Genomic DNA, 26,016 nt, shown 5'->3' on the forward strand with positions numbered 1-26,016 from the left:
ATAAAAAACTGAGGAAACACTAGAAATATAAAAAACAAAAATGAAAAAAAGATACAAATTACCAGTATCATGAATGAGAAATAAGTTATCACTGTAAATTTCTTAACTTTAAAAAAAATACTTCACATAGTTGACATATTTGACTATAATATATTTTTCCAGATAAGTGTAAGCAAAATTATTGAAAAAAATAGAGAGAAAAATATTAAAAAAAGGGAAAGAAGAAAATTAAAAAGAAAGTAAAAGTTACAGTAGCAAGCACATTTCTGAAAATTATTGTATCTACAATAAAATTACTAATACAATGGCAGAAGATTTAGTAAGCTCTTGTTGTTAGCTGTTCATTCTGTTAACTTGGTATATTTCTGTAGGGATGACAGCATCAAACAAATGAAGTCATCCTGGAAGTCAAAGCACTAACTGATACTGTGACTTTTAAGGCCATATACTCAGCTGCCAGTCCTCCTGAAAGAAGAAAGATATTGTGGGGAGGATGGGCACCCTTGATTAAAAAGCCCTTATGATATCAGTCCAAGGATCAGAATACCAGAGGTTTGGTCAAACTGGTCTCCCCAAAAGGAATGGTAGAGGGGAAATGAGGCAGAGTCATTGGGAAATGATTATTTTGTGTGATGGAGGCCTCTCTCACTCTGAATCACTGTAAATTCTATAAGTATAACAAATTTAATAAATCGATATTAAGTTGTACTTTCTATACATAACTAGTAATTACAATGGACCCCTTCCTAAGAAAACATAAAATTTAAAATAGCTTTCTATATAAAATATAGAGTTTTAAGAGCCTTATATTTATAATAATTAAAATAATTTTCAATATTCTCTTATATACCAAGAAGATTTCACTAACAAATTATATCAAATACTTAGGAAATTAAATCTAGAGTACATAATCTCACCTAGAAACTGTTAGTGGAAGGAACACTTCCAATTTTACTTTTTGTATGAATTGAGAATATATGTTTAAAAGACTATGGCTATAGTTATCCCTCATGAATATAGATGTAAAATCCTCCATAAAAGTATTGGTAAATGGGATGTTGCAATGTGTAAAAAATGTTGCTCACTAAGGCCAAGTGAGGTTTATTCTAGAGATGTTCAATACTTAAAAATCAATTATTTTAATATGTTGTTGAATTCAATTTGAAAACTTGCATAATGTTATAAAACAATGTCTCTTGAACTTAAAAAGGAAACCCAATTAATGAAGTGTAACAGATTAAAAATCTAAAAGGAGAAAAATCACACAATTATACAAATCAATGCATAAATCATCTAATTAAATGTAATGCCCATTACAAAAATGATCCGGAATTTTGAGCTATAGGGGCACCTTGTCTATTTGAGAATGTACATAATAAAAATCCTACATATAACATTCCATGTAATTGTAAAGTATAAACCAAGAGTAAATAGTGTTCATTCTTATCAGTTTTATCCAAAATAGACATGGATACCACAATCAATTATGAAATTAAATGTAGGAAAAACATGTTGAAAAGGAAAATGGGTGGGTGGGAGAGAGAGAGAGAGAGAGAGAGAGAGAGAGAGAGAGAGAGAGAGAGAGAAGACAGACAGACAGAAACAGAGACAGAGAGAGAAGTAAAATGCCTGCCTCAGAAGCAGACAAAGGAAGGCTGAGGGAGGAAATTGGGGACAATGGTGGAGAGGAATGTGCACAGGTGGATGGTGGTGTACATTCTGTGACTGAAATTCAATCATGAATGATTTTGTAACCATGGTGATTAAATAAATATTTTAAAGTTAAAAAATAAAATAAAATAAAAAGACATTAAGTTGATACTATTTATAGATGATATGATGTTCTGCATAGAAAATTTTAAGAAATCTCTGAAAATTCTAAAAAAAAATCGTTTCAGTTTGGTTTTAGGATAACGTAGAAAGTCTATTTAAATTTATACTAGTGGGGCTGGGCAGTGGCGCTAGAGGTAAGGTGCCTGCCTTGCCTGCGCTAGCCTTGGACGGACAGCGGTTAGATCCCCCGGCATCCCATATGGTCCTCCAAGCCAGGAGCGACTTCTGAGCGCATAGCCAGGAGTAACCCCTGAGCGTCACCGGGTCTGGCCCAAAAACCAAAAAAAAAAAAAAAATTTATACTAGCAATAAAGACTTGGCTAAATAAAATACATTATTTATATTTAAATGAGCTAATTCAGCATAAATATAGTAAAGAAACATAAAGAAATCATATGCTAATATACACAAATGCTCCTGGAAAAAACTCAAATAAGACCTAAATAGAAATATATCCCATGCTCACATATTAGAATACTCAACATAGTAAGATGTTAGTACTACCTAAAGTGATAAACAAAGTTAATACAAATACTATTACTACCACAGCAAGAACTTTGTAGCCACAAATCAAATTAAGTGCAATGCAATAGAAATGCAAAGAAGTAGAATAACAAACTATTTGAAAGAATATTATGCAATAAATCAGGCTTTTTCACATCAAGTTTTATTTAGCACATAAACCAAGACTGTTGAATTTTGGATGAATATACATATATATCAATTAAATAGAGAAGTCAGAAATAGATTTACATAAATAAACTCAACTGACTTGGTCAAAAAAATTAATATAAAGTGATAAAAGAAAGGTAGCAGCCATTGTATAAATTGCTGCTTAAAGCACCGATTTCATCTTCAGGAAGGAAAATGAAACTCTACCTAAGTCTCACACCTTACACAAAAAGTAATTCAAGATGTACCACAGATGGAAATGCAAAACCTAAAAAATAAATGTATTATAAAAAAGAAAAAACTCTTTGAAAAATGAGACGAGGCAGAGTTCTTAAACATGGCAAAAAATACTATTCATAAAAGGAAAACTGACACATTAAACTTTCTCAAAATTTAAAATGTTGCAATGTGAAAAAGCTGTGTGAAGAGATGAAAAGATAAGCTGTAAGCTTAGATAATACATATTGTAAGCTACGGATCTAACAAATACATGGTATCTAGAATATAAAAGAAATTCTCTAGGGATGGAGCTGATATGGTACTTGCCTTGCATGTGGCAACCCCAGGTTAGGTCCCAGTATTCCTTATGATCCAATGACCCCTACCAAGAATGAAGCCTGGACACAGAGCTGGTGTAAATCCTGAGTGTATATGGGTGCATGCCATACCCCAAAAATTTAAAAATGCATTAAACACCCAATTGTTCTACAATGGGTGAATGATTTAAAAAACTGTGTATCATAAAAATATTTAACAATGTAAAGGATCAAGCTCTTTGTATACACAAATTAAGCTAATTCCAGATCATTGTGCTAGGTGACAAAAGATATTCCCCCAAAGTTACAAATGACATGATTCCATAGTCTAACTTTCTTGGAATGACAAAATCATAAAAACAGAAAGCAAATTAGTCATTAGGAGGAGTTAAAGAAGAGGAAATGAGCATGCAATGTGTCCACAGATAGTTAATATGAAGGTTTTAGGCTGATGAAAATAATTCTTTACCTTGGTTATATCAATCTCTTCCATAATTTTTTTCATGTTCTCTGTGTGCATTAAAACTACACTGAATTTATGATTGCCAAGTTTTAAAGAAAAAAAATGTTTAACTTTGTAAATGTCAAGTCCTAGGAGAAACATCATCTTCATGCCTTTACAAGATATGAAAATTTTCGAGGGAAAGCGAAGATTGAATTAGCTAGAAAGTCCTAGTAGAATTTTCGGGTCTCTTTGAAATGGGGCATCGTGAATTTTAACAACAGCAATCTGTTCTATTTTTGTTTTCATCACCTGTGCTCAATAGTCTGAATATAGGAGTAAATAAAGCAGGTGGTTAAGCTTATTAAGAATACAGGTGTCACCAAGTGTGTGAAAGAACCAGAAGTAAAGGAAAGTTTCTCTCAAAATTACCTCCATCCTTTCATCCTTCCTACTTATGTCTGGGCTCAAAATGGTGTCCTTATTCTCCAAATTACCACCAGCGCACATTCATTAATATTCCTTCCGTAGTTTTTCTACTACTACTTTATCTACTACTAGAGAGAGCCTTAGGAAAAGGGACACTAATCTAGTTTCAGAAAGTTACTAACTAAAACTATTAACTCCCTATTAACTGGAGAGCACACCCAAATGCAAACTCCTCTGATACCTTTGCTTCTTCCAGGCCTTTCTTTCAACTATGCAGAACACACTCTAACTCTTTCCAACATTATCACTGACCTGTCTTACTTATGTGTTTGGCTTCCAAACTCCTGGTACCAAAAGATTCAACAGCTTCTTTGTAACAATCCTACCCAAACAGTAATTTAATGCAAAAGTTTTTAGTAGGAGTCAGACTTCTTCAGAGAAACAAAGCAAGAAAATTAGAGTGGCGTGTGTGTGTTTGTGTGTGTGGTTCTCCAAATTAAAAAAAAAATGAAATCTGTACTTGTTGTATGTGAAATAAAGTGATTTTATGAAATTGGTTAATGCAATTCATACCGTCAAGTGTGAAATAACCAATAGGTTTTGATTCAGAGAAGATATGGTGTTGCTGCTTACATGTGAAAGAAAACTGGAGATGGAAGTCCCTTTTTTATGCTGATCTCATCTTTTTTCGCAAAGGCCTTCAACTGATTAAAATTAAGCTTATTAACATTGAAAAGGATAAGTTATTTCATTTACATGTTACGGTTGGACTGAAGCAATAGTACAGAGGATAAGCTATTTCATTTGCCTTACAAACCTGTGACCATCTTTGTTCAATAGCCAATCTGGGATCCCAAATGATCCCAGAGCATCATTATCAGGAGTGATTCCTGAGTGCAGAGACAGGAATAACCCCTGAATATTGTTGGGTGTGGCCCAAAAGCATCAGCAACAAAGTTAGTTAAATGTTAATTTTACGTAAAAAATTCAGATATCCAGATAGGTTTGACCAGCTCTCTTAGAGCTATAACCTAGCTAATTTGACACATAAAATTAACCATCATGTCCATAATAGCTAGAGTGAATACATAATTCATCTTAAAAGCTAAGCTATTAATAACTTTATTGGAACAGTAGGCACAAATTGTCTTTGGCAGGCCTAGGATATAAGGTCATCTTACTACAGTTTTAGGACACTTATGTTTTGATATCTTCAGGGGAGTTTCTATGCATCTTTGCATTTCCAAAAGTTCCTACCCATTATATCACTGTTTGATCAATGTTGGAGGCCACACACTCTGCTCCACCCTAATTTTCATTAATCTCTAATTTGTCCTCACTCTGAATCCATTTCAGCTACTTCCCACCTATCTGATATTTCTTATACTTCTCATAGTCATCCATCAAGGGATGAATTCTGTTCAGCTCTGCTAAGAAATGTCATAGGGCCAGAATAATAATAGAACAGATAGGACACTTGTCTTGCAGATGGCTACTTATGTTCACTCTCTGGCACTACATATGGTTTACAAAGTCCTGCCAGAATTGGGCCCTGAACATAGACAGAGTAAAGAGTTAGCACAGAAAACTGCTAGGTATGGCTCAAAAACTTAGTAATAATTGTCTAGATACCTTAAAAGTAAGATTTGTCAAAAACAAAGTGGAAGAAATTGCTACCCAATTCAACACTGGTAGCATATTCCCAAGTATTAGAAAAACAGTCCCTGACTTCCCTGACTGCTGGCCACTGCATGTGCTTTCCATGTTGGCTGGCAAAGATTAACTTCCAACCCCCCAGTGCATTTGGAGAACAAGGACTTCTACCTGCCCCTCAGACAATGACCAGGAGAGGATTGATCCCAGGCTGATAACCAGGTACCAATATTCCATTTCAACAATGCTTATATAGTCAGGACATAATAAAAACAAAGCCTGGGGCATGTAAGGTATCATGGAGAAGATAAACATGATATTGAGGTTTAGCAATGACTCAGGAACAACATAGAATTGAAAGATAATCCCTTCACTAACTAAAGCTCTAGGTGAGGGAAGAGGGACAGCCCAGAGTCAAGCCTGTTTAAGAATCACAAATCTTGGGGGCAATGTCTGTCCTTTCCCATATCTTATATGTTTTCTCTCTGAAGTTTTTTGCCTCAAGGAGAACCTCTGGAACAATTGCTCTTAAGGATCCTATCTGCTAGGTAGTTTGGGAACAGAGGTGATCCAAAAATTGCATTCAAGTGCCAGCTCTGCATAGAACAAGAACGACACTGAGAATCCTCAGATTCTTAATTTGTCATAAATGCTGATTTTTGTCTCAGTGCTAGCATTTCTGTCATCACAGTGTTTCAGATCCTTTTCACCAGTTCTTCAGTCTTTGCATGATATTTCTCCACAAACCTATAGAGTTTTTGAATAACTCTTATATCTACTACATTTAGTACTTTTACTGCTCTTTTTTATTAAAAAAATAAAATTGACTCTTCCTGTAACAGAATCCCTGGATCATGCCCACGGTGCATAATAAAAACCTAATTAGAATTTTAGTTTATTTAAGACTAAAATGGTCCCCTGTGACCATTCATACACACTATGAATATGATTAATTGCCTTCCAACGCCATGAATTGGTTCCTACTGACTGTTAGCAAATGTAGACCTCATGTAGTTTCATGTCATTCTGCTGTCTATCAAAGAGTTGCCTAAAGCTCACTATTGCCTCTCAATATTCTAAAAATTTATTTTGCTAAGTACTTATATGTCCTGTATCCATATTAACCTTAATTATATCTATATATTACCTTGAACTTTTATGCACCAATTAGAATAAATGATTGTATAGCACTAAGAGTGAAACTGCCCTTGCTCCGTGGGCCTACCTATGATCAAGAAGTTGCAACTTGGGGCCAGAGAGATAGCATGGAGGTAAGACGTTTGCCTTTCATGCAGAAGGTCATTGGTTCAAATCACGACGTCCCATATGGTCTCCCGTGCCTGCCAGGAGCAATTTCTGAGCATGGAGTCAGGAGTAACCCCTGAGCACTGCTGGGTGTGACCCCAAAAAAACCACCAAAAAAAAAAAAAGAAGTTGTAACTTGGGGCCAGAGCAGTGGCACAGTGGTAGGGCATTTATCTACACTTAGCTGATCTAGAACGTACTGTGATTTGATCCTCCTGCATCCTATATGGTCCCCCAAACCAGGAACGATTTCTGAGTGCATAGCCAGGAGTAACCCCTGAACGTCACTGGGTATGCAGCCCCCCCCAAAAAAGAGAAGTTGTAACTTAATCATTTGACAGTATTTTATTAACTCCTCTGGACATAAACTTCTATAAAGAATGTGATAGTTCAAGCTCTCTGAATATTTTTTGAGTTGCATAGTTACTTTGTGGTTTTGATCTGTTGTCTGAATTTAACTGTTTTTCTCGCAAATGTTTAGATCTCACAGATGCTATTTAATACCTCTTTTATCTCATAGATGCTTTAAAAACCTAACTAAAACTTTAAGTAAATAATATTTGGATTTTCTTTCTTGTACCATAAAGCTGATATTTATAAGAATAACAACTAGAAAATCTAAGTAAATTAAATAAATGTCTATCTTAAAGTGTCAAATAGCTATTGAGATCATCAAGTGTTAAGGCCCATAATTCTGTGAATGTCTTGTAATGATTTTCTCCTTGACAATTTCTACTTTGATGTGCAGCAAGAGACTAAGAATTCAGTATGAAAACTGAGTAGAACCACAAAATGTCAGTCAGTAAAAGTTTGGGCCATAATCCTGAAAAAAAAAAAAAACAGAATTCTGAAAATAGGAAATCCCCAAAGTTTAAAATACCAAGGTCACTGTCATTACAAATCAGCATCTCAAAATAGAGCACTGAAGAATAAAATACACCAAAAGGGGTAGGGAAGAGCTCAAAGGTTCTGAGTGCATGTCTTGCATTTATTAGCATTTTGTAAATATGTTATCTGAAAAATATCTAAAAATGCAAACTTTCAAGTTTCTTTGGTGGTCTAAATATCTAAAAATGCAAATTCCCAAGTTTCTTTCTGTGGTCTAATTTGTAAGGAGATAGGTACCTTGAGCTCAAAAGTTCAGAATTCATTTAGCCTTTAGAAGTATGGTGCACCCCTGGGTTTTCCCCACTCCCAGGCCAGGCCCGGACACTGGCCTAGGGTGGGGTCAAATCCCTGTCCTTCAGGCTTGGGAGGGTCCCTCTCCCTTCCTGGAGCAGGATTTTGAGCCGGCATGGACGGGCAGCTGGCAGGCATCCCCATGTGCCAGCGGCCTTTTGGTCCAGCCTAGGGTCAGGGGGGGGCCCGGACCTGGGTCACCCGACCCCCTTCCCCCCCCATTCCTCCGGATCTCCAGGTGGGTTCCTGGAAGGAGCTGACGGGGCACCCTGGGTTTTCCCCACTCCCAGGCCAGGCCCGGACACTGGCCTAGGGGGTGGAATTTGATCTGGTGGGTGGCAGATAGCTGCTCAGCTATACTCAGGCTGTCACTGGAAATTTCATACCAGTCTACATTTTGCAAACCGCGCGGGGGCGCTAACATTTGCTCCTCCCAACCATCAGTACCCCAGATTTACCCTTCTTAACTTTAGTAACACATAGTTTTAATCTCTGACCTAAGACATACAGTAGTTCTAACAAATCCCAGAACTATTTAGAATGACACTAATTGAACACATATTGAACACATATATCTTTTGAATATTTTATGGGTATTTTCTTTAACTGATGTAACTTTCTATATATTTTTCTACCATGATGTTTCTATCCACTTTTCATCTTGTCTTTTCTTTGTAAGCTGTATAGTAAGGATTGTTGTTGTAAATGTCCCTCAGTTTGATCCCTATGATTGAACTATGTCATGGAAATTGCTGGTCTTGTTCCTATGGCCTCCAGATGCACCAATAACGCTTCATGGCATTGATCCTTGTTTGCATAGACACATTAAAATGGAAAAACACCATACATATAGATAAGTTCTTATCTAATAAATCTCAGTACAATGTACCTTACACCCTGAACATTGATATAATGACCTGGCACAGGCCTCAGAAGAATGGGCATCCTCCATTTACGCCGGAACCAGGCAAGCTATCTACAAAACATCCAAGGTCTTTTATAGCAACAGCTGGAAGCAGTCCTCTACCAGGAAAGACACTACCAAGGGTCTGACATCGACCCCCTAAAAAGAGACTTCCATTTACACTGAGAAGACTTGACAAAATCAATGACCTGCTCTACAGGACATGGTTCTCTCTAGTGCCACTTAAGTGTGAGGTGAAACAAGAGCATGCTCTGCACCATCCTGACTGCAATATAGGATATGCAGACTCCAGGATCTTTAATACAGAAGCATGATACCAACAACAGAGACTATGTGAGGAATGGAGGTGTATTGCCACTACAGACGATGACTTGAATTGGACAAACTAGTTTGCCTGGAGCCTAGAGTCAGTCCTGTGCCAGGAAACTTCAGGGGTAGGGTCTCCTTGTATTTAGACCATAATTTGTCTTTCCATGTCCCTTATGTTTTGGTGGGCCTATGCAAACAAATGCCACTTTAATACCGTTTTTTTACTAAGTTCCCTTGACGCTAATCCTTAAGAAAAATAACCCACTAAAACTTTTGAGGTTAACTTAAACTAGTAAGCATGTGCATGGAACTAGAGAAATGTACTTTGCCCTCAATGTTTAAGGAGTTACATAAGTCTAATGTCTTTAGATTATATTGTGTGCTGCTAAGAAATAGTATGTACTACAACTGGGGATTTGAGGGACAAAGTAATTGTATTGTACATGGGTTTAGTTTTGTTTTTCTTAAAGTTCTTTGGCTGAAAGTTCAAGGCTGGGATATCATCGATGGGAATACCGTGAATTTTGTTTATGGGTGATTGGGCTTCCACTGTAACTTTACCCTGTCCTCTTTCTTTGCATCTTTGTTGTCATAATTAAAATAAAAATAATAAAAAAAAGAAGTATGGTGCACTATTTATGAGCCTCTAAACTCTTTTGTCACCATGATATTGCCCCTTACATAGAAATCAAAAGCTCTCTGTCAAGGAACAGTGCCACAGATTTCTGCTGTATTGTTATGAAGAACTAAAAGAAAGGAGAGGAATGACACCAAAACAAATATTCTGTACTAGCAATGCAAGCAATTATACACTGATAACAAATTAGGATCAATATACCCTGTAAGTAGCCCTTTTCCCCATGGTGATGACAATTTGGGGGTTTATCATACTGGATCTCAATACTTCAAGATGGAAGTATTTAAGCATGAATAGTCTTGAGACTTAGGTTTTTTTAAATTACAACCTGTGAGGTGCTTGTTTAGGGATTATGTCTTTCAGGATAATGATTCTCACTGAGTTAAGAAAAGGCTACATATCTCATTGAATAAAGGAAATAAAAAATGGAATTTGAGTCAAAGTAGTCAGATTTTTAAGAACTTTTTGATAGTATTGATATTGATAGCAATTCTCTCATTTTAATTCTCTGCTCTGTCATAATATGAATCATATACAAAGAGAAGATTACCTGAACTTATAATTTTATATACAATGTCTAATATCCATTAAATATTGAAACTCATAATTATGACAATCACTTTTGGTGTTTTGATGAACAGTAAGAATACTGAAATTTATCACTCTATCAAAATAAGAAAAATACTCAACAAACCTGCCAAAACAAAAGCCAAACAAAACAAAAACTAATGATACTTCTGGAGCTGAATATGCATCTCCAGAAACTTGGGACCCCAGACACCTTACCTGAGCTGCCACCCTATTCCAAAGCCTGTTATTCAGAAAGTTGCCTGTTTTGCACTCTTATTCCAAAATACTCCAATATATATCATTTGTTCCTGGTAGACAGATCATAGAGCTTTTTTCTCTCAGACAATATATGGCCTCAAAACTTAGTAGACCCAACAGAGAGTAAATAGTTGATAGCTTTCTGAGCTTTATCAAATAACCTGCATGGTTAGAAAGGTAACCTAAAATTCAGGTGTATTTTTAGCCACCACTACCTAAAATACCTCTCATTTTTATGGGAGGACAATATAAAATATTTTTCAAATAAAAAGTACTGGGAACATGAACAATAAACTGACTCTAAATAAACTACTGAAGTCATTTACAAAAACCAAATAACAAATTGTTGAATACAAACAACAAAATATACATACAATATATGGCAACACAGCCATGATATTAATAGTTGCTTGAAATTCAATGCACTAACATCTCCATCAAAAGCATAGAATAGAAGGTTGGATCAGGAAACAAAACCCATCCATTTGCTGCTTACAGAAAACACACCTTAAATCTCAGGATAGTCACACGTTCAAAGTAAAGATGAAAACCAATTAAATATGCCAATGGAAAACAAAAAAATAACCCGGAACAGCCATATTAAGATGAAATGATACTCAACATCAAGAAAGTAATTAGAGACAAGCTTGGAGGCTATGTATTGATCAGGAGAACAATGAACCAAGAAGTACTAACACCTATCAATATATACTCAAAAATGTTGAGTTCCCAACATTTGTAAGGTTTTTGTTCAGAAGCTTAGAGAAATGCATAGGTGGAAACATGATAGTAGTGGGAGATTTTAGCATACCACTCTCAATACTGGATAGATTCACTAAGCAGAATATTATTAATGGTATGCAAGCTCAAAGTGATAAACTAGAAAAGTGGGGGAATAATGGATTTATACTGGGCCTTCTATCCTTAAAAATTTGAATACACATTCTTCTATAGAGCACATGCAGCATTTTTTAGAAAAGATATCATCTTGAAGTATAAGTCTAACATTCAAAAATTTAAAAAACGGGGCCGGAGAGATAGCATGGAGGTAAGGCATTTGCTTTGCAAGCAGAAGGTCCGCGGTTCAAATCCGGGCACCCCATATGGTCCCCCGACCCTGCCAAGAGCGATTTCTGATCATCGAGCCCGAAGTGACCCCTGAGCGCTGCCAGGTGTGACCCAAAAACAAAAACAAAATAAAAACAAAAATTAAAAAAAAATAAGAATTATAAAAGGTATCTTCAAACCCAGATAGATTATAATATGTGGAGAAACACTAATCTGGAGACTGAACTAATCTGGAGACTGATTTGGAGACTGAGCAACATGCTACTTACTAGCAGATGAATCAAAGAAGAGATCAAGTTTGAAAAAAAAGATTATTTGAGATTGATATTTATGGTACATAGCTAAAGCGGTAATTAGGGAAAAATTCATAGCAATACAATCCCACATAAGACAAGATGAAAAAGATAAAATTATCAACTTAAAGGCACAATTTAAATATCTGGAAAATCAACAACAGAGGAACACTAGTAACTAGTAGAAGATAAATTTAAAAACCTAAGAAAAAAAAATAGAAACCTGAGAAGAAATCACTGATACACTAACAAAAAAAAACTGTATAAAGAATCAATGAAACAAGGAGCTGTTTCTTTCTTTTTTAAGAATAAAAAAGAGGGCCTGGAGAGATAGCACAGTGGTGTTTCCCTTGCAAGCAGCTGATCCAGGACCAAAAGTGATTGGTTCAAATCCTGGTGTCCCATATGGTCCCCCATCCTGCCAGGAGCTATTTCTGAGCAGACAGCCAGGAGTAAACCCTGAACACCGCTGGGTGTAACCAAAAAACCAAAAGTAAATAAATAAGATAGAAAAGCCTTTGTGAAGACTCATAAGAAAAAAAGAGAAGATGCTCAAATAAATCAGACAAGAATTGTAAGGGAGAAATTACAACAGAATCCTAGAATTCCAAGGCATCATGAAAGGTTACTATGAACAAAACAATTAACAAATATACCAAATCAGTAAAACGTATGATAAAAATCATATAATTATATCAATAGTTGTAGAGTAAGCATTTGACAAGATGCAAGATTTGACAACTTCCACATATCCTCTGAACAAAAAAAGTGGAAGAAACCTTCCTCAAGAGAGTAACAACTATCTCTAAAAGTCTCACAGTTAATAGTATTCTTTATCTTGAAAACTGTTATTCCCACTAATAACAGGCACAAGAGAAGGATGTTCATTGTCTCCACTTTCTTTTTTTGTTTGTTTTTGTTTTGGGACCACACCCATTTGATGCTCAGGGGTTACTCCTGGCTAAGTGCTCAGAAATTGGCGTGGGGGGACCATATGGGATTCCGGGGGATCGAACTCTGCCCTTCCTTGGCTAGCGCTTGCAAGGCAGACACCTTACCTCTAGCGCCACCTCTCTGACCCCCATTGTCTCCACTTTCATTCAACATAGTATTAAAAGTCCTATAACAGCAATTAGGCAAAAGAAGAAATCAAGTTGATCCAAGTTAAAAAATAAATAAAACTAGCTCTATTCACAGATGACATGATGATATGCATTAAAGACCCTAAAGTGTACACAAAAAAGCTCACAGAAACAATAAACCATTACAGCAAAGTGGCTACAAAGCTTATATGCAAAAATTGATTTCATTTTAATACAAGTAATAAATCAGAGAAGAAATAGATTAAAAACTATATCCCATTTAAATAGTACAAAAATATTGAGTACCTAGTAATCAACTTAACAAGAGAAGCAAGAGAGGTTTAAGATGACCCTTCAACCCATAAAAAACTTCCTAAAAGTCTTAAAAGTAAGTTACTTCTTAAAAGTAAGAGGGGTGCGGATCACTCGTCCCTGAAGCTGGAACAAGTTTCAGCATGCCTTATACCAGCTCATAATATTACTCCCGACTTTTAAGAAGTTGTTTATGGGTTGAAGGGTCGTCTTATATGCCGGCAAATACGGTATCAAAAAATACTGGGAGCAACTTGTGCTTTTGAGGATGTGTGAAAATAGAAATTTCATTCACTGCCGAGGTGAATGCTGTCTGGTTCAACCCCTATGGAAAACCATATAGAGGGTTCCTAATAAATGTGGAATTGTGCTGCCATATTTCCCAGAAATTCCACTATTGAGTGTCTATACCAAAAAGAAAAAAAAAGAAAAAGCATATTCAAAGAAACTATGCATACCACTATTCATCACAATACAATATAATAGCTAAGAGTTGAAAACAACATAGATATCAAAAAAGATGAATGGATCACGAAGTTTTGGTACATGTATAAAATGGAATGCTACATTAGTGTAAAGAATAATGGAATCACACAATCCACTGCAACATGGAAATGGAAGATATTTTGTTAAGTGAAGACAGAAAAGGGATAAATACAGCATGATGTCACTTATGTGTGGTATTTAGAATAACTGTATGAAGAAATGGAATGTTTTAAATGAGAGTTATCTAAGACACTTTGGCCACAAAGAACAGTGAGAAGGAAAGATACTGAGTGGAATGGAAAAAAAAAAAAAGATGTAAAGTAATGGAGGGAAGGGGCCAAGGGGACTGTGGTGCTTTGAAGTTATTAAGAAAGAACAGAGTCAATAACAATAAAATCATGTGATCCAAACTTTAACAATCAAACTTGGGAACTTCTCAGCAATGAGTCTTTGATTGTTGCTTCTCCACAGGGGTTTTTGCCCTACCTCTCTAGGACCTCAATATTGTGTTGTTTCTGTTGAATTTATCCCAAAGGTCTATTATATATTCTCTTATTTTGAGGATTTTCCATCATTTATTTTAAGGCTTTTTTCCAACTTCTTCTTTTATATATTAATGTTATGCAGCTTACCTCTGTTCACTAATACTGTCCTTATCATCTGTTACTCTTCTGGTGAGGCCTTCAAGTGAGTTTTTCATTCCGAGTACCAATTTTTTCAGTTCTATTGTTTCTATTTAAAATGTTCTCATTTCTATTCTCACATCCTTTTGAGTCTGATTGTCCATCTGTTCGATGATTTCTTTTGAGTTCTCTGAACATCCTCAATATTTCTAAAGTCTTTATCAGAGTGTTTATATAGGTGGCTGATACTAGTTGGGTTTTCAAAACTATTCTCTTGAGGGAGGGACTTCAGAGCATAAAAACCGGCTATCCTTTGCAAAAGCTGGCTCCCTGTGTGTGACACCAGGCGGGGAAAATCCGCGAAAGTACACCGGCCCAGTGGGGCTCAGCTGTGAAAGACTGTGAGTGTGACCTGTCTATGTCTGTCTACTGTCCTCTTGCGTGAAACTCTTGCGAGTGGGGCAAAAAGAGCCTCCAGAAACCTCGCTCGCCCAGACGCCATTTTCAGGGAGGGACTTCAGAGCATAAAAGCCGGCTATCCTTTGCAAAAGCTGGCTCCCTGTGTGTGACACCAGGCGGGGAAAATCCGCGAAAGTACACCGGCCCAGTGGGGCTCAGCTGTGAAAGACTGTGAGTGTGACCTGTCTATGTCTGTCTACTGTCCTCTTGCGTGAAACTCTTGCGAGTGGGGCAAAAAGAGCCTCCAGAAACCTCGCTCGCCCAGACGCCATTTTCAGGGAGGGACTTCAGAGCATAAAAACCGGCTATCCTTTGCAAAAGCTGGCTCCCTGTGTGTGACACCAGGCGGGGAAAATCCGCGAAAGTACACCGGCCCAGTGGGGCTCAGCTGTGAAAGACTGTGAGTGTGACCTGTCTATGTCTGTCTACTGTCCTCTTGCGTGAAACTCTTGCGAGTGGGGCAAAAAGAGGCTCAGAGGAGCACGGCCGCTCCGCTTCGCTACGCGGCCGTGCACTCTTTCTAAGGAAAGAACTCCATTGCAACAAGAAGGAAAAATCACACTAAGAACGGCGCTATATCACAGAAGCAAACATTTCTCTCTGGACTGTCTTCTCTGTTACATGCTCGGGCCTAAGATTTGACCCAGTGTGAGGCTTCATCCACGGAGGACTCCCCTCCCTTAGAGGCAAGTCAGCCCATCCAGAAAGGGAGGAGCCAGAGGAGTGTGCTGCCTACATCATATAGACAATGAATACCACTACAACACGTAGAAAAACCCACAATACAAATGTGACAATGGGGAAACAGCGCAGGCCAGCATCAGACATAGAGAATGAAGATGACAATTCTGAGGACCAGATAATGACTGAACAACTAATCAACCTCTCAGATAAGGACTTTAGACTAGCAATATGGAAGGTGCTCAACAGACTCCAAGAAACCATGGATCGAGTTGAACAGAACACTAATAAGAACCAAGAAAATATGAAGGCAGAAATGACAAAACTCCAAACTGAAATAACATGTCAACTAACAGGCCTGAAAAACTCAGTAAACGAAGTGAATGACAAAATGGATAAGCTCTGGGACAGGGTATCAGAAGCTGAGAATAGACTTGGTGCTGTGGAAGATGAGATACATAACAATTCCATACAGCAGGAGAGATTGGACAAAAAACTTAAAGCAAATGAGCAGACAATGGAAAAATTAGTCAAAGAATGGGAACAGACGAAAATAGAAGTCTATGATAAGATCAACAGAAACAACTTAAGAATCATTGGAGTCCCAGAGACCCAGGAAGAAAATTTCCAGGAAGAATCAATGGTCAAGAACATCATTAAAGAGAAACTTCCAGAGCTAAAGAATATATGTGATCAAATCCTGCATGCCCGAAGAGTACCAACCAAAAGAGACCCCAGAAAAACCACCCCAAGACACATCCTAGTCACAATGACAAATCCCACAGATAGAGACAGAATTCTGAAAACAGCAAGATCAAAAGGGGAAATCATGTTCAAGCAAGCTTCCCTGAGATTTACAGCAGACCTGTCACCAGAAACGCTCAATGCCAGAAAGCAGTGGTGGGATATTGTGACAAGACTGAATGAAATGAATGCTTCACCCAGAATACTATACCCAGCAAAACTCACTTTCCGGTTTGATGGAAGAATACATGGTTTCACAGACAAAAAACAGCTCAGAAACTTCACAGACACAAAACCAGTCTTAAGAGAAAAACTGAAAGACCTAATCTAAGACAAGACTACCCAAAAGACACACCAAATTTTGAAATAAAGATGGCGTTAAATCCCAGGACAATTCTTTCTCTCAACGTCAATGGACTAAATGCACCAGTTAAGAGACACAGAGTGGCTAAATGGATCAAAAAACTCAATCCAACCTTCTGCTGCCTACAAGAAACGCACCTGAATAGTCAGAACAAACATAGACTCAAAATAAAAGGCTGGAGAAAAGTTATCCAAGCAAACAACACCCATAAAAAAGCTGGAGTGGCCATACTAATATCAGATAATGCAAACTTTATACTCAGGAAGGTTGTAAGGGACAAAGACGGACATTTTATATTAATCAAGGGGTACGTAGAGCAGGAAGAATTCACTCTCCTAAACATATATGCACCGAATGAGGGGCCAGCAAAATATTTAATACAACTGCTGACAAATCTGAAAAATAATATCAACAACAACACAATAATTGTGGGGGACCTAAACACGGCTTTGTCAACACTGGACAGGTCAACCAGACTGAAACCCAACAAGAATATACTAGACCTGAGGAGAGAAATGGAAGAAAGAGGCCTAGTGGATATATATAGGACACTCCATCCCCAGAAACCTGGATACACATTCTTCTCCAATGTACATGGGACATTCTCCAGGATAGACTACATGCTGGCACATAAAACATACCTCCATAAGATCAAGAGGATAGAAATTTTGCAGACTACCTTCGCTGACCACAAGGCTCTGAAATTATTTGTGAACTCCAAAGGGACTCAGAAGAAACACTTTAACACCTGGAAGTTAAACAGCCTCATGCTCAATAACCAGTGGGTCCGAGATGAAATCAAGGAGGAAATAAAAAGGTTCCTGGAAACAAATGACAATAAAGACACAAACTCTCAGAACTTATGGGACACAGCAAAAGCAGTACTGAGAGGAAAATTTATAGCTTTGCAAGCACACATCAGGAAGGAAGAAGGAGCTTACCTGAGTAGCTTAATGACACAGCTAATAGAACTAGAAAATGCTCAACAAAAGGACCCAAGAACAGGAAGACAGAAGGAAATAACAAAGCTGAGAGCAGAAATCAACGAAGTGGAAACTCAAAAAACAATCCGAAAGATCAACGAAAGCAGAAGTTGGTTCTTTGAAAAAATAAACAAGATTGATAGACCACTGGCAAACCTAACAAAGAAAGAGAGAGAGAGAAACTTGATAACTCGTATCAGGAATGAAAAAGGAGAGATCACTACTGATATGACAGAGATTCAAAGGGTAATCAGAAACTACTTTGAAAAACTCTACGCCACTAAAAATGAGAACCTGGAAGAAATGGATAAATTCTTGGACTCTTATAATCTTCCACGGTTGAAGGAAGAGGATGTAGCATATCTAAACACCCCCATCACCATTGATGAAATTAAAACAGTAATCAAATGTCTGCCGAAAAACAAAAGCCCAGGTCCAGATGGATTCACTAATGAATTCTATCAAACTTTCCAAGAGGAACTACTGCCAATCTTGGCAAGACTCTTTCATGAAATTGAACAAACAGAAACACTTCCAAATAGCTTTTATGAAGCCAACATCACCTTGATACCTAAACCAGACAGAGACGCTACCAAAAAAGAAAATTACAGACCAATATCACTGATGAATGCAGATGCAAAGATCCTCAACAAAATCCTGGCAAATAGGATTCAATGCCTCATTAAGAAGATCATCCACTACGATCAAGTAGGTTTCATCCCAGGAATGCAAGGCTGGTTTAACATCCGTAAATCTATCAACATAATACACAACATCAATAACAAGAAAAATAAAAACCACATGATCATATCAATAGATGCAGAGAAAGCATTTGATAAGGTCCAACACCCATTCTTGATCAAAACTCTCAGCAAGATGGGAATGGAGGGAACCTTTCTCAATATAGTGAAGGCCATCTACCACAAGCCAGTGGCAAATATTATCCTCAATGGAGAAAAACTGAAAGCCTTCCCTCTAAATTCTGGCACAAGACAAGGCTGTCCTCTCTCACCACTCCTATTCAACATAGCACTGGAAGTACTTGCTATAGCGATTAGGCAAGAAAAGGATATCAAGGGAATCCAGATAGGAAAGGAAGAAGTCAAGCTCTCACTGTTTGCAGATGACATGATACTCTACTTAGAAAACCCTAAAGACTCTATCAAAAAGCTTCTAGAAACAATAGACTCATATAGCAAGGTGGCAGGCTACAAAATTAACACACAAAAATCAATGGCCTTTCTATACACCAACAGTAATAAAGAAGAAATGGACATTAAGAAAACAACCCCATTCACAATAGTACCACACAAACTCAAATATCTTGGAATCAACTTGACTAAATATGTGAAGGACCTATACAAAGAAAACTATAAAACTCTGCTCCAAGAAATAAGAGAGGACACACGGAAATGGAAACACATACCCTGCTCATGGATTGGCAGGATTAACATCATCAAAATGTCAATACTCCCCAAGGCATTATACAGATTTAATGCCATCCCTCTAAAGATACCCATGACATTCTTCAAAGAAGTGGATCAGACACTTTTGAAATTCATTTGGAACAATAAACACCCTCGAATAGCTAAAGCAATCATTGGGAAAAAGAATATGGGAGGAATTACTTTTCCCAACTTTAAACTGTACTACAAAGCAACAGTTATCAAAACAGCATGGTATTGGAATAAGGATAGGTCCTCAGATCAGTGGAATAGGCTTGAATACTCAGAAAATGTTCCCCAGAGATACAACCATCTAATTTTTGATAAAGGAGCAGGAAATCCTAAATGGAGCAGGGAAAGCCTCTTCAACAAGTGGTGTTGGCACAATTGGATAGCCACTTGCAAAAAATTAAACTTAGACCCCCAGCTAACATCATGTACAAAGGTAAAATCCAAATGGATTAAAGACCTCGATATCAGCCCCAAAACCATAAGATATATAGAACAGCACATAGGCAAAACACTCCAGGACATTACAGGCATCTTCAAGGAGGAAACTGCACTCTCCAAGCAAGTGAAAGCAGAGATTAACAGATGGGAATATATTAAGCTGAGAAGCTTCTGCACCTCAAAGGAAATAGTGCCCAGGATACAAGAGCCACCCACTGAGTGGGAGAAACTATTCACCCAATACCCATCAGATAAGGGGCTAATCTCCAAAATATACAAGGCACTGACAGAACTTTACAAGAAAAAAACATCTAACCCCATCAAAAAATGGGGAGAAGAAATGAACAGACACTTTGACAAAGAAGAAATACGCATGGCCAAAAGACACATGAAAAAATGTTCCACATCACTAATCATCAGGGAGATGCAAATCAAAACAACGATGAGATACCACCTCACACCCCAGAGAATGGCACACATCACAAAGAATGAGAATAAACAGTGTTGGCGGGGATGTGGAGAGAAAGGAACTCTTATCCACTGCTGGTGGGAATGCTGTCTAGTTCAACCTTTATGGAAAGCGATATGGAGATTCCTCCAAAAACTGGAAATCGAGCTCCCATACGATCCAGCTATACCACTCCTAGGAATATACCCTAGGAACACAAAAATACAATACAAAAACCCCTTCCTTACACCTATATTCATTGCAGCTCTATTTACCATAGCAAGACTCTGGAAACAACCAAGATGCCCTTCAACAGACAAATGGCTAAAGAAACTGTGGTACATATACACAATGGAATATTATGCAGCTGTCAGGAGAGATGAAGTCATGAAATTTTCCTATACATGGATGTACATGGAATCTATTATGCTGAGTGAAATAAGTCAGAGAGAGAGAGAAAAACGCAGAATGGTCTCACTCATCTATGGGTTTTAAGAAAAATGAAAGACACCCTTGTAATAATAATTTTCAGACACAAAAGAGAAAAGAGCTGGAAGTTCCAGCTCACCTCAGGAAGCTCACCACAAAGAGTGATGAGTTTAGTTAGAGAAATAACTACATTTTGAACTGTCCTAATATTGAGAATGTATGAGGGAAATGTAGAGCCTGTTTAGGGTACAGGCGGGGGTTGGGTGGGGAGGAGGGTGATTTGGGACTTGGGTGATGGGAATGTTGCACTGGTGATGGGTGGTGTTCCTTTTATGTCTGAAACCCAAACACAATCATGTATGTAATCAAGGTGTTTAAATAAAAAAAAAATTAAAAAAAAAAAAAGAAAAAAAGAAATAGGTCATGAAAGCTAAATAGAGTTATAAGCAATATACACCTATATTTATGGATAGTGCTTTTTAATTTTAATACGTAGATAGATCTAACCCCTTAAGCTTTAAAATCAGATTGAACTATAATTCAATTTGCATTCAAATAAAGCATATTGCAAATACTTTTTAATATAAAAAAAAAAAAAAAAAAAAAAACTATTCTCTTCATGCACTAAATATCTTAAATTCTCTGTTGCTTTCTTATTATGACCTGTGCTGTGTGGTGGTGTTTATTATGTGTTGTGATGGGGTTCTAAATCCAAAATGATTTTTTTATTCAAAAAGTTGTCCACTACCACCCCTGGTCACTGATCCTGTCTGTGCCTCGGCCATGTTCTTCTCTAGGTGCATTAACCTGACTTCGAAATCTGTTTCTATATCTTAAAATAAACCCTTATACTCTCATTCCAAGGTAGGAGAAAGGTGTGGGATGAAGAGAACATAGAAGACAGAGGCATGGACCCTCTTGTTTTAGATATGAATGAATAATATTGTATGAATGAATGTGAATAAATATTCCCCTAAAACACAAATAATTATATTCTTGAAAGTTTATCTATTAAAGAAAAGATGATGACCAAATTCCAAAATGCAATTCCAAATGGAACAAACAAGAGCCTTTCTTTCTGGCTTATGGAAATGAAAATTCTACATCCTATTTGGAAGACACTGTGAAAAATTTCTTACAAAATAAGCATCTCAATACTCAATAACTGAGTTCCTTGGCATAAGAAATTCATACTAACATGTCATTCAAAAAAGATATAAATTTATTTCCTTATAAAATATTTCACATGAATGTTGTGGAGTTTTTATTCAAAATTGATAAAACTTAAAGGCATCAAATGTTCTTCAGTAAGTGTTAGGGTAAATAAATTATGGTTTATTCACACAATGAAATCATATTTGTCCTAAAAAATAAGTGAGCTTTTAAATCATGAAAAATGTGTAAGTGTATTTAAATATTTATTTTAAGTTAAAGAAGTCAATTTGAGAATATGCAAGATGTACGATTTTTACTATATTATAAAATTATGGAAACAAAACAATACAGTTGTTACGATCAGAAGTGGAAAATAAAAATACCGTATATTTTTCGTGCCATAAAATATTTTGTATAATGTTTTGGTGGTAGTAGATACATATTGTATACTTGTAATTAATTCAATATCCATAAGCAGCAGACTTGGGAAGATAATTATGTGTTGACATAAAGTTAAAAGTGGTAACAAATGCACTACTCTGATGTAGAATGTTTATAGTGGAAGAGTCTATACTTTTAGAAGGTTTTGAGTATGAGAAAATTCTTATTTTTAACAGATTTGCTGAAGGTAATTCTGGTAGTGTCTAAAAGTATTCTAACAATGCATTTTCTATTAAAAATCTTATCTACAGGGCCCAGAGAAATAGCACAGTGTTGTTTGCCTTGCAAGCAGCTGATCCAGGATCTAAGGTGGTTGGTTCAAATCCCGGTGTCCCATATGGTCCCCCGTGCCTGCCAGGAGCTATTTCTGAGCAGACAGCCAGGAGTAATCCCTGAGCAATGTTGGGTGTGGCCCAAAAAACAAAAAAAAATCGTATCTATAATGTATAAAATGAATATATATACCATGGAAAAACTAAACAAAACAAGAGACATTTTAAACTATACTATATTTAAACTGAAAAAATACAAATACAAATAAGTAATTTAGAATTATTGCAAAGAAACCAATGTCTAAAAGTACAGAATAATAATAACTATAATGAAGGTTATTTTTAAAAATACAATGAAAGTTTAAAACTATATATAATGAATTTTTTTTTTAGTTTAAATAGGCATAAAGTCATAGAAGGAGAGCAAGAAACTGATTGGCATTTTATCAAAACCAATTAGTGATAATAACTCAAAAATTTAAGAAATTCTAAAATCCCAACGGTGATAAATTCAGAGAAAAACGCCTAAACACAACAGATTAATATTGTTGCCCAATGAAAGAAAATCCAAAGAATAATTAGAAAAGACAATATTTTCAAAGAAAAACAATAGTGTTGAAAGGAGACTTTAATAGAAACTTTGACAGATGGGAATATATTAATCTAAGACACATGCACTTCAAAGGAAATAGTGCTCAGGATACAAGAGCCACCCACTTAGTGGGAGAAACTATTCACCTAATACCCATAAGATAAGGGACTGATATCCAAAATATACAAGGCACTGACAGAACTTTACAAGGAAAAAAAATCTAATCCCATCAATAAATGGAGAGAAGAAATGAACAGACAATTTTGACAAAAAAGAAATGCAAATGGCTAAAAGGCACATGACAAAATGCTCCACATCATTAATTATCAGGGAGATGCAAATCAAAACAACTATGAGGTACCATCTCACGCCATAGAGATTGGTGCACATCACAAAGAATGAGAACAAGCAGCGCTGGCAGGGATGTGGAGAGAAAGAACTCTTATTCACTGCTGGTGGGAATGCCATCTAGTCCAGCCTTTATGGAATGTGATATGAAGATTCCTCCAAAAACTGGAAAGTAAGTTCCCATACAATCCAGCTATACCACTCCTAGGGATATACCCTAGGAACACAAAAATATAATACAAAAATCCCTTCCTCACACCTATATTCATTGCAGCGCTATTTACAATAGCCAGACTCCAGAAACAACCAAGATGTTCTTAAACAGATGAATGGCTAAAGAAACTGTGCTATATATACACAACGGAATATTATGCAGCCGCCAGGAGAAATGAAGTTATAAAATTTTCCTATACATGGTTGTACATGGAATCCATATGCTGAGTGAAATAAGTCAGAGGAAGAAAGATAGATGCAGAATAGTCTCACTCATCTATGGGTTTTAAGAAAAATAAAAGACATTTTTGCAATAATCCTCAGAGACAAAGAGAGGAGGGCTGGAAGGTCCAGCTCATGACATGAAGCTCACCACAAAGAGTGATGAGTGCAGTTAGAGTAATAACTACATTGAGAACTATCATAACAATGTGAATGAATGAGGGAAGTAGAAAGCCTGTCTAGAGTACAAATGGGGGTGGGGTGGGGAGCAGGGAGATTTGGGATATTGGTGATGGGAATGTTGCACTGGTGAAGGGGGGTGTTCTTTACATGACTGAAACCCAACTACAATCATGCTTGTAATCAAGGTGTTTAAATAAAGATATTAATAGAAATAAAATTTTGGGAGTCAGAAGATAAGGCAGTTGTTTTTAGCATGTGTGTATATGTGTGTGAGTGTGTGTGTATTTGTGTCTGTAATTGGGGAGAACAGTTGACCTAGAATTCTTGAGGCCGAAGAATATACTGACAAAAGCAGAGACTCAGAAAAAGAAATTAAGAGACAGAAAAAACAAATATGTATTGAGAAGTCAAACTTATTCCTTGTTCTATAATAATTGTAATGCCATTTTATTGGAAATTATGTAAATTAACTTCATAAAATATGAAAGAAAATGAATTTAATAAAGTCTGGATTGTTTTTGGATTTGGTAAATTCATTTAAAATTTTAGACTATGGACTAGAGAAACAGTAGAGAGATTAAGATGATTACATTGCACATGAAAAACCACAATAACCAACACCATATATGATCCACTAAGCACCCTCAACAGAGATACTTAAGCACAGTGTCAAGAGTAAGCCCTGAGCACTGCTGCATGTGATCTCAAAAATAAAAAATAAGTAAAAGTAAGTTAGAGTTTATAGAGACATAAATAATCAACATACTAACAAAATATTAAAAAATGAATCATTTTAACTACTAAGAAGTAAAAAGGGAGCTGATTAACATAAAGAGAGGAATAAATCTAGAATAAATAATAATTTGATGCTATCAAAATACACTAACAACTTTAGTGTATATTTTAATTGAAGAGCAATTTTATACTAAATTAAACACATGTCCACAGATTGAAAAGAATTTCAACATACGAATAAATATATTAATATAAGAATGCAGAAAAGTTGGAAGTAAATGGAAATGTAAAATAAATTTTACCTAAATTTATCTATTGATTAAATGCAGTTTCTATCAAAAGGTGAAAAAGATTTGTATGAAAGATCAAGTAATTCTAAATTGTATATGGAAATGCAATGATAGACTTAAATGACCAAATGAGAAAGTTGATTACTAAGCTCTAACAACTAAGACAGTGTGATTGAGTACAAAGTGAGCAAACAAACCAGTAAGAAAAAATCAACAAAAAAGTCAACATAAAAAAGGACTTGATTTATGATAAATCTGACACTCCTATGTAGTAACAAGTATTTTTTAATAAATAATCTGGAACAATCAAGTACACACACTTTTAAACTGAATATTTTATGTTTGAAATGTATTTTTAAATATATTTTAACCTCTATCATATCACATCATACCCAAAACTCAAATTCCTGAGCATTTTAAACTTAAATTAAGAAGGTAAAGCAGACAATGACAAAACAACCACAATAAAACAACCACATTATCTTCTTGTTCTGAGTTAGGTTAACTAAATTTCAGAAGTAGGAAGAACATACTAAGCATTGAGGTAAAGAAAAAAATTGATATATGAATCTATGTTTAAAATAAGATTAATGACATTAATAAATATCAAAAAAGAATAAGAGGGTAAGTCACGGGGTCGGATAAATAGCACAGCAATTGGGCATTTGCATTATAAGAAGCCAATCCAGGACAGACCGTGGTTCAATTCCCAGCATCCCATATGGTCCCCCATGCCTGCCAGGAGCAATTCCTGAGCACGGAGTCAGGAGTAACTGCTGAGCGCCACTGGGTGTGAACACAAAAAAAATTTCTTTAAGTGGGGGGTTAGAGCAGTGGCACAAGTGGTAGGGTGTTTGCCTTGCATGAACTGACCTAGGACACAATGTGGTTCAATTCCTCTGGTGTCCCATATGGGCCCCCAAGCCAGGAGCGATTTCTGAGCACATAGC

The sequence above is a fragment of the Suncus etruscus genome, chromosome 17, assembly GCF_024139225.1.
Source record: "Suncus etruscus isolate mSunEtr1 chromosome 17, mSunEtr1.pri.cur, whole genome shotgun sequence".
Taxonomy (NCBI): Eukaryota; Metazoa; Chordata; class Mammalia; order Eulipotyphla; family Soricidae; genus Suncus; species Suncus etruscus.